This window comes from Elephantulus edwardii, unplaced genomic scaffold, assembly GCF_000299155.1.
Source record: "Elephantulus edwardii isolate Elephantulus edwardi_28Jun2011 unplaced genomic scaffold, EleEdw1.0 scaffold00098, whole genome shotgun sequence".
Classification (NCBI taxonomy): Eukaryota; Metazoa; Chordata; class Mammalia; order Macroscelidea; family Macroscelididae; genus Elephantulus; species Elephantulus edwardii.
In genome coordinates, this window is record NW_006399848.1 from 11,431,306 (window position 1) to 11,442,048 (window position 10,743).

Here is a 10,743-nt window from a genome sequence, read left to right on the forward strand (position 1 = left end):
GTTGGTGATGAAGAGGAAAACCCTCGCCCAGGTAGATTGACTTGGTGACTGCCGCAGTGGGCTCTTGTGTGTCAGGAAGTGTGAGGATGGCACAGGATAGAACAGGGCTCAGATTTTTTGTTCATAGGGTTTGCTAGGAGTCATACTCTATTTGGTGGAACCTAACAACAATAACTGTCTATAAAGAAGGAAAAAAACAGTTTATAAAAAGAAATGTTATGGCAGAAAATAGTCACTTTAAAACAAAGCAGATGCCGGATTTTAAACAGTCAGCCAAATTTTATGGGTCAACAAAACTTCTTTGTGTGTCTTTAAGAATGTCACCTAGTGTTCAAATCATTTCGACCCTGAAGGGAAGCTGGCATTCTATATTGAGAGATTGGGCATTGGGGGATTACACAAAGCTCGTGGTGGACAGTACAGGTTTAAGGATGTAGTCAGGGAGTGGTAACCAAGCTGGGTCAGCATGTACTACAGAACATACATTTTAGCAAAATATGTTGTTGTTATGTGACTCATAGAGACCCTCTGTACAACAGTTCTGAACCCTGTTCCATCCAGAGTCAACCTTAGTGTCTCTGACACACCTACCCTTATCATCCCAGTCACTGAGTCATCTTATCATGGGTGTTCTTCTCTTGTGCTGTCCCTCTACCCTCCCAAGCTTGATGTCCTTCTCCAAGTACTGGTCCCTCCTTGCAACATTCAAGGACTGGTCCCTCCCTACCATATACTCAAAGTATGTCAGACAAAGCTTCAAAATCCTTACCTCCAAGGAGAAGTCTAGTTTCACCTTCTCTAGGACAAACCTGTTTGTTCTCCTAGTAGTCCATGGTGTATATTCAATACTCTTCTCCAGCACCACAGTTCAAAGGCTTCAATTCACCTTCTATCATCCTTCGTCATTTTCCAGATTTCTGATGCATAGCAAGTAATTGTGAAGACCATGGTCTAGATCAGGCACACCTTAGTCTCCAGACTGACATCATTGCTTTTCAGTATTCTGAGAGGTCTCTGACAGCAGGCGTCCCTAATGCAATTTGTCTTTTAATTTTCGCCTGGTCGTACCAAGAGTGTTGATTGTGGAGCCAAGCAAACCAAAAGTGTTAACAAACTCAGTCTCTGTCATGGACTGAATTGTGTCCACTAAAAAATATGTGTGAAAATGTCTAGGGACAGCACAAGAAAGGAAGCCACTCAATGAGATGGATTGACTCAGAGAATTGTGTAATAATACTAGCTGTGTCAGAGACAATAGGATTTGCACTTGATAGAGCAGGGTTTAGGGCTGTTGTACATAGGGTAGCTGTGAGTTGGAGGCAATGTGACAGTGCATGACAACAACAACAACAACAACAACAATGTTCCTCAATATTAATTACTTGCCCAATGTGTTGTAAATTCTAACCATGATGACATATATTGCTCAGGTGGGATTAAAGATAGTTATGCAATGACATATTCGTGACATGATCTGATTTGATGTGATTAGCCAATTAGTGGGAAGTAGACCGTAGTTGTTTTTGTTACGTGCTACCCTGTAGAGTTTGACTCTATGAAAAACAGGTCCGAAGCCTGCCTATCTTGTGCCCCCTCATAATATCTGTTATAATTGCATTTATTGCTGCAGTCACTGTGTCAACCCATCCTGGTGAAAGTCTTCCTCTCTTTCATTGACCCTAACAACCTTTCCAAAAAGAATGTACTTTTCCAAAGAATAGCCTTTCCTAGAAATGTGCTCAGAGTATGTGAGATGAAGCTTCACTGTCTTCTCAAGAACAATCCTGGCTGTACTTTCCCCAACATATATTTGTTTGTTCTTTTTTGAGTCCATGGGATATTCGGTACTATTCCCAACACTACAATTCAAAGGCATAAATTCTCCACCTTTCATCTTATTCTTTACCTCATTGTCAGATGTGTAACAAGTGGTTGAAAAGACCATGACCCGAATCCCTATAACAATATAACTTGTGCACCTTAATTTTTCAACAGATATCATTACTCCTCAGTGATTAGGGTGAAATAAAATTTTCTTATGAAAATGAGCCCTTATGAGATATAAAGGGATTTTCCTTGGATTGTGACCTGTATCACCTTTGCTTTTAAAAGATGTAAAAGGAGAAATAGATGACAGGGAAGGTTACAACCCTGTGCCTCCTATAAAGTCCTTTGTTATAAGGTTTCTCTTATACTAGGACACAGGGGAAGAGCAAACCATGGAGACCACCAAGGAAATACTAGGCCTAGAGGTGACAAAGGGAGTCAAGGAATTTACTTGAAAACAGATAACAAGGAAAAGCCTTCTCCCTATTGCCAGCACTCTGTATTTGCATTTCTCATTCATTTCATTCATAAACATTGAGTAAGAAATGACTCATAACTAACCCTCCTGCAGGTTTTTGGGAGATTGTAAATTGTAAGGGAGGAGATGGTCTGTCTTTCTTTCAAGGAGCCCCTGGTTAATTCAAATAGACAAGTGCTACTCTTGGATTAACAGGCAGCTACCTAAGAAGTGCAGCTCCCTATGGACTTCACTGCCATGGTGCCCCTGGGATGTTTAGCCTCATAAATTATGATAAAATAAACATATGTTTTTGTTTGTTAAAGCCATCCACTTTTTTGTATCTGTTTTTTTTTTAAAAAGGTAAACAAACAAACAAACCAAAAAACCCCCAACTCATTGTTAACAAGTAAGAAGAGACTCAGAGTGGACTTTCTAGCAAGTTCTCGGAGACTGTAAATCAAAGGGAAGAGACGGTCTACCTTTTCTCCCTCTGAGTCGCTGATGAGTTCTCATTTCCAGAGGGATACCAAGTTAACAGTGGGTGAGCAGTGCAACGCTCTACAGACTACTCCACCAGCAGTGTGTGTCCCCAAGTCGTTACTTCATGCACCCAAAACTCAGTGAACTCCAGAGTTTAAATTCATGTGATTGTAAAGGAAAAAAATTTGCTTGTTATAGGAAAAAGATAAGGTTGCTATTTTTGTTGTTCCTCTGTGCGATGGAGTGAACTAGGACTCATAGTAACCCTAGGATTAATAGATCTGACTCATGCCCGCACCGTCATTACAACATCTAACACGCTCAAGCTCATTTTTACAGACACAGTTTAAAGCCATTTGTTGACAGTTGTCCTCTCTTTTTCTAGTTATGGAACTTTTGGATGGAGAACTCAGTGTGTTTTTCCAAGGACTGATCCTTCTTGACAACACGTCCAAAGTATGAGAGAGGACGTTTCACTGTCCTCGAATCTAAGAAGCATCTCATTGCACATTCTTTAAGACAGACTTTTTTTGTTCTTTTGACACTTAATGAGACATTCGTTACTCTTAGCCAACACCACAGGCTTCCAGGAAGAGATTTCTCATCTTTTTCCCTCAGAGCGTCTGATGGGTTTGAATCACCAGAGTAGTGTGGCCTTTATGATAGCAGTCCGATTCCCCGTGAACTGTGCCGCCAGAACCTCTGCTTGAAGTTCTAGAGGGTCGAAGATCTTGAAGAAACCATAAAGCTGCCTACAGAACTGAATCACTATCTGTGATTTTCAAATTAAAATTACTCAGATCATGGTCATAATATAAAAGAATGCACTATTTAACATATTTGTTTCAACATGACTGTCTCTGCCTGGTATCATGCTTGGTAAAACAGACGGCTGTTTAAAAAGGGAAACTCTCAATGACATGGCTTGATTCAGTGGCTACAATAACTGTTAAAAACACAGCAGTGATTGTTTGAAAGCCACAGGCAACGTTTTGTTCTTTTGTACATAGGGTTGCTATGAGCCAGAACCAATTCAATGTCACCTAAATCCTTCTTCAACGGAAAGCTTTGTGAAGTCAGGTAGGAAAGGCAGAGAAAAAGATTTTACAAGAGGGATTATAGAAAAATGAGAAGCGAGAAAATCAGGAGTTACTAAGATGTTCCCACAAGGTAAAGAGAATTTTGGATAAATATTAACTCTAGACAGATCAGTTTAAAAAAAGTTAGATTTTATTTGAACTATATTGAAAACAAACAAATAAACAAAAATCCTATTTTCCATACCTGGATAATTTATGATGTCAAAATTGATATTTTTTCCCCAAGATACTTTTAGATAAGTGGTGTGAAATTGATTTTTTTTTAATGGTATAGACCTCTACTCTCTAACAATCACATTCACTTCCCATGAACTTGGATCACCCAAGATTCATAAACTAGAGAGAATATATGTAAATTTAAAGTATGACTCTTCCTTTCCAACTGACTGGAAGAGATCGATATTTATTCCTATTCCAAAGAAAGGTGACCCATCAGAGTGCAGAAATTATAGAACAATATCATTAATATCACATGCAAGCAAGATTCTGCTGAAGATTATGAAAAAAAATGACTGGAGCAACACATCAACAGAGAACTGCCAGATGTGCAGGCTGAGTTTAAAAGAGGTTGTAGTACTAGGGATATTATAGCTAATGCCAAATGGATCTTGGCTGAAAGCAGAGAGTATCAGAGGAATGTCTGTGTTTCATTGTCTATGCAAAGGTTTTTGACTGTGTGGATCAAAACAAACTGTGGCTGACTCTGAGAAGAATGGGAATCCCAGAACATATGATTGTGTTTATGCAAAGCCGATACTTGAACCGAGAGGCAGTTATCAGAACAGAGCAAGGAGACATGGCATGGTTTAAAATTGGGAAGGATGTGCATCAGGAATGTATTCTGTATCCATACCATTTCAATCTCTATGCAGAACAAACTATCCAGGACTCTGGACTGTACGAAGAGGAATGTGGCATCAGGTTTGGAGAAAGACTAATCAGCAACCTGTGTTATGCAGATGACACAACCCCGCTTACTGAAATTGAAGAGTACCTGAAGTGATTGCTGCAGAAGGTCAAAGACTGCAGCCTCCAATATGGATTAAAGCTCAACATCAAGGAAACAAAGATTCTCACCACCGGGCCAATTGGCAGCATTATTATGGATGGTGAAAAGATTGAGATTGTTAACAGTTTTAGTTTGCATGGCTCCAAAATCAACAATCTTGGTACCAGCAGCCTGAAAATCATGAGACAAATTGCACTGGGAAACTCAGCTCTCATGGACCTCTCCAGAGTACTGAAGAGCAATGATATCAGGTTGGAGACTAAGGTGTGTCTGATCTAGCCATAGTCTTCACAATTGTATGCTATGCATAAAAGAACTGGACAAGGACTAGGGAGGCTAGAAAGAAAATTGATGCCTTTGATCTGTGGTGCGGGAGAAGAGTGTTGAATATACCATGGACTGCTAGGAGAACAAACAAGTTCATCCTGGAGAGGGTGAAGCCGGGCTGCTACTTGGAGTCAAGGATTCTGAAGCTTCATCTGACATACTTTGGGCATGTTGCAAGGAGGGACTGTCCTTTGAGAGGGACATCATGCTTTGGAGGGTGGAAAGACAGTACAAGAGAGGAAGACCCTCAATGAGATGGATCGATGCAGTGACTGAGGTAATGTGGATAGGTGTGTCAGAGATAATAGTGTTGGCACAGTATAGAGCAGGGTTTAGGGCTCTTGTACATACGGTCGCTATGAGTCTCAAGAGACTCAATGACACAAAACAACAACAATAAGAACAACTCTGCCTTTAGTTTGTATGTGACATTAACGATATTTTTATATAATTTCCACATTCTGTGGGATGGAATAAATGTGGATTTGGTCAGAAAATTTTCTTCCGAATTTTGTAGCATTGACTGGTGCACAATCCCGGGCCACATCTGTTAGTTGAAATATATCAATCGGTATCTTATTGAATCCTGGGGCCTTATTTTTGCCCATGCCTGCAGTTCGAACTTACTATTTCATTACTAATTGGCTCCTGGTCATATTGTTGGTTTAGTGACTGTGTATTCTCTCCATCTTCTTTTGATGCTTTTTGGATCATTCAAGATTTTGCTCATAGTATCTCTCAACATTGCAATTCAAGGTTTGAATTTATTTTTCTGTGCTTTCAGTTTGAGAAATGCTGAGCAAACACTTCCCTTTTTACTCTTTAAGTCTAGCTCTTTCCAAATTCCATTTTAACATTTTGTTGTCTTCTTGAGCTTTCCTTTGAATCTTTTGTTCCACTCCTTCAGTTTATCTCTTCCCTTTGTTTTAGCTTCTTGATGCTCTGGTAAAATTGTCAGCATATTTTCTGACATTAATTTTTATTTTTTTCTTTCTCCCTTATAGTTTTGCTTTCTTCCGGGATGTCACTCCCAAACTCACCTGGTTGTTGATCATTATTTTTCGGACCTCAAAATCATTTTTTCATATAATTTTTTGTGGGCATTCCAGAATTTTTAAAGCCTGAAATGCTTGGTCTCACCTTCAGGCTGAGGGCCAGTTAGTGTGTTGTGGGTGCTTTTATTCTGGAAGTTGTGGAGGCGTCTTGCGTCTCGAGGAGGGATCGGTATGGAACGAACTTTCGGCTCCCTTAAGCCTTTTTTTTCATCCCAAATGGATGTCACCAGATGACACTTGCAAGATGAACCGGGGGTCTCTGGCCAACAGTCCACCAGCTTGTGGGCATGCCGGAACTTTACTCAGTGACATCTAACAACAACAACATTGAGAGAGCTCAGTTGGCCTAACGGACAGAAAGTGATGCAATCAAGCCAAAAGTGGGTTATTTTAAACATATTGAATATGCTACGCTTCACCAAAAGAGTAAACAAGTATATCTTGGAGAAAATGCAACAAGAATGCTTCTTGGAGGCCAAGATGGCAACGCTTTGTCTCACAAAGTTTAGGCATGTTGTTATGATAGACTGTTCCTTGGAAAAGGAGCATCATACATGGAAAGATGTAGAGTCAGCAAGAGAGAGGAAGACTCTAAACAAAGTGGATTGACACAGTGACTGCAACAATATGTCAGAAATATGTCAGAAGTGATGAACGTGGCACTGGATAGAACAGGGTTCTGATTACAGTTCATAGAGCCTCTATCAGTCATACTGAAATTGAAGGCACCCAATATAAACAACCACCTTTAATTCATGTACATTTCTAGCTCTTTAAGCTTCTTACTTTTTCATTTTTTTTTTTTCTATTTTGGTGTTTAAGGAAACAAAGAGTAACATCAATTAAGATAACAGAGAAATCAAATGCAAATTAACATTCAGGCATCTGAACTCCTTTGATGAGGTTTTGTTTGGTGAATTACGTTTAGAATGTTTTGTTTTTATATTCTCAGCAACTGCACTTCCCTAAATAAACTTAGAAGCACACAAACAACCCTTGAAAGCAGAATGAATTAAAGAAGTAGTGTTTGCTACAGGTATAGGTTGCTCTATGCTTTTGTAAGCAATGATTCATCTCTACACAGGGATACTCATTCTAATTTCAAAGGAAAAAGAATAGCCACCTTAGAACATTTTTACCAGAAACTGTAGGAGACACTTACAAACTCGTATGACTTTGGGATGATGGCTTAGTGGTAAGGAATCACACAGCAAATCCGAAAGTGCACAGTTCAAATCCAAGAGAGAAACATGAGCATTCCCTTTACATTGGATCATTGCCTCTGTTAAACCCCCTGAAAGGTCAGCTATGGGTTGGTTCCAACTGGATGATGTAAGTTCCAAAACCAGCATATTTTCTCTACAATACTGTCAAAGGTAAACTCCTATTTTGGAGTAATGAATTAGATATTTACCTATAAACTTTTAGTGGAAAATAAAGAAGTTTACCTATAAACTTTGTGGAATAAAAAATTATAAAATCTTGTTAAATTGAATTTCCAAATGTCATGTATTGTGAAAAGTACAAAGAAGTGTCACAGATAAATCAGACAGTGTGACTAGTACAGAACTCACTTTGACAGAACTTCTTGCTTCAAAAATAGGTATCTTTGATGTCTGTACTTGGTGACAAAAGAGGTCGCTTAAATAATAACAAAACAAAACAAAACCCAAAAAGACACATCACTCAAATGATCCCAGATTTCATTGACCTTTGACTTTGACTGGAGAAGAGAGGAGACCGTGATTCTGGATTTTTTATCATTATTATTATAGTTTAAAGATTTCTTAATAAAACACAAAATGGACTGACAAGAAAGTAACAGAATTATATGCATTTCTTCATCAATTAGTAAGAAAATATTCAAAATAAAAAATGAAAAACAATCCATAGGAAAAGAAAGAGAGCACAACTAAGGATAGAAAGAAAGCAAATAACTGGAAAACTGTTCTTTAATAGCAGATTTCACAATTCCACAATAAATTACTATACTTACACTGCTAATGAGGAAATATATAAAGTCTACAGAGGACTCTTCTCAGATCAGCAAGCACATATGAGAAGTAGAAACACCCACTGTAGTAATTTTGCTAGCTCTCCAGAAAGGGAAAAAAAGAACTAAAAAACCAAATCATTTATCTATGGAAGACAAAATTATATTTTTATACAGAGGAAATGCTTGTTATTATAAAGATGCCTCATTATTATTTTTCCACTGTGATAATTATATCTAGATATCCTGGGTTATTTTTTGGATTTTTTTCCACTTTTAAAAAATGTTATATCGGGTTGTATACAATGACTAGGGATGATAGATGGAGAATTGATACCTTTGAGTTGTGGTGTGAGAAAAGAGTATTGAATGGACTGCTAGGACAACAAACAGGAGAGAGTGAAGCCAGGCTGCTCCTTGAAGGCTAAGATTCTGAAGCTCTGTCTGACATACTTTTGTTGTGTTGCAAGGTGGGATCAGTCCTTGGAGAGGGACATCATGCTTGGGAGGGTGGAGGGAAAGTACAGGAGAGGAAGACCCTCAATGAGGTGGATTGATTCAGTGACTGGGGTAATGGGAGTAGGTGTATCAGAGACAATAAGATTGGCACAGAATAGAGCAAGGTTTAGGGTTGTTGCACATTGGGTCACTATGAGTCACAGAAGACTCAACGGCACATGACAACAACAACAACAACAACAATTTATACATATTTGTTTTCTTCATGTACATTCACACAGTGTTTTTTTTTTTAAATTAGTCATCATTGATCTATACCCAGTGCTTTAAAGAATGTGTGACACTTAGCATAGCTCAATGATACTGCTCCTGTTTTTGTTAGTAGCCTTTGAATTTAGTGTGAGTCACAGTGGAAGCAAGTGTGCAAACTAAGACTGTCAATAGGGATTTCAGGACAGTTTCTTTTTAAAAGCAGATCACCAAGAGTATTTTTAGATCCCCTTTGACTAAATTGAAACCACCAATACTTCAGCTAGTATATAAACATTTAATCATTTGTTAGTCGTATTAGAGAATATTAGATAGGATGCTAATGGGAAAAATATAACTGAATGGGAAAACAAACACATTTTCTAATGAACCAATATGAATGGACTGACAGTATAGTGTAATGGAGATGAAACCAATGAAATATATTATCCTATTTTATCATACAATAAATTTTATATTTATACTTCATAATTTAGCAGTAGCTCAGGTATAAGATAAGAAACATTACTTCAATATGATGTCGTTGCTATGTGCAGTGGAGTTGACTCTAACTCTTAGTGACCCTCCGAACAACAGCTCCCAACTCTATTCTGAGACAATCTCATTGTGTTTGGCTCACCTGCCCCTATTCACTCTAGTCACTGTGTCAGTCCATCTAATCCTGGGTCTTGCTTTCACCTGCTGACCCGCCACCCTACCAAGCATGATGTCCTTCTTCAGAAACGGGTCTCTTCTGGCAACATGCCCAAAACGTGCGAAACAGGATTTCAAAATCCTTGCCTTCAAGGAGCAACCTGATTTCACCCTCTCCAAGACTGGCCTGTTTGTTCTCTGGCAAGTCCATAGGATGTTCAATACTTTTCTTCAGCACTGCAACTCAGAGACATCAATAATTCTTCTGTTATCCTGAATTAACGGGCCAGCTGTCCACTGCAAAGCAAATACTTGCAAAGACCATGGTGTGGATGAGGTGCACCTTAATCTCTGGACTGACATTAGTATTCTGGAGAGGTACCTGACAGTAGATTTTCCCAGTGCAATTAATCATTTGATTTCCTGACTGCTGCTGTTAAGAGTGTTAATTGTGGAGCAGAACAAGCTGAAATTGTTAACACCCTCGATCTTGTCTCCATCTATCATGGTGTTGCCAGTTGACCCAGTGGTAAGAATCTTTGTCTTCTTTATATTGAGGTTCAATCTATACTGAAGACTACAATACTTGATCTTCTACAGCAAGCATTTCAGGTCCTCCTCAGTTTCAGTATGCCAGGTTATATCATTTGCATAATTCAGGTTGTTAATGAATATTCCTCCAATCCTGATGCCAATTTCCTTCATCAGCTACTCATATGCAAGATCAAACTAAAGTTAATGGAAGAATCCAAGAACACCACTAGAAATTGGTGGTGTAAGAGAGTAAGCTGTGGTGCTGGAGAAGAGTATTGAATATACCATGGAGTGCTAGGAGAACAAACAGGTTCATCCTAGAGAGGGTGATACCAGGCTGCTCCTTGGAGGCAAAGATTCTGCAGCTTCATCTGACATACTTTGGGCATGTTGCAGGGAGGGATCAGTCCTTGCAGAGAAACGTCATGCTTGGGAGGGTGGAGGGACAGCACAGGAGAGGAAGATGAGATGGATTGAGTCAGTTACTGCGGTAATGGGGATAGGTGTGTCAGAGACAATAAGATTGACACAGGAAGAGTGGAATGGACTTGGGGGGAGGGACTGTATAACAATGAAGGAATTTTTCTTTTACTTTT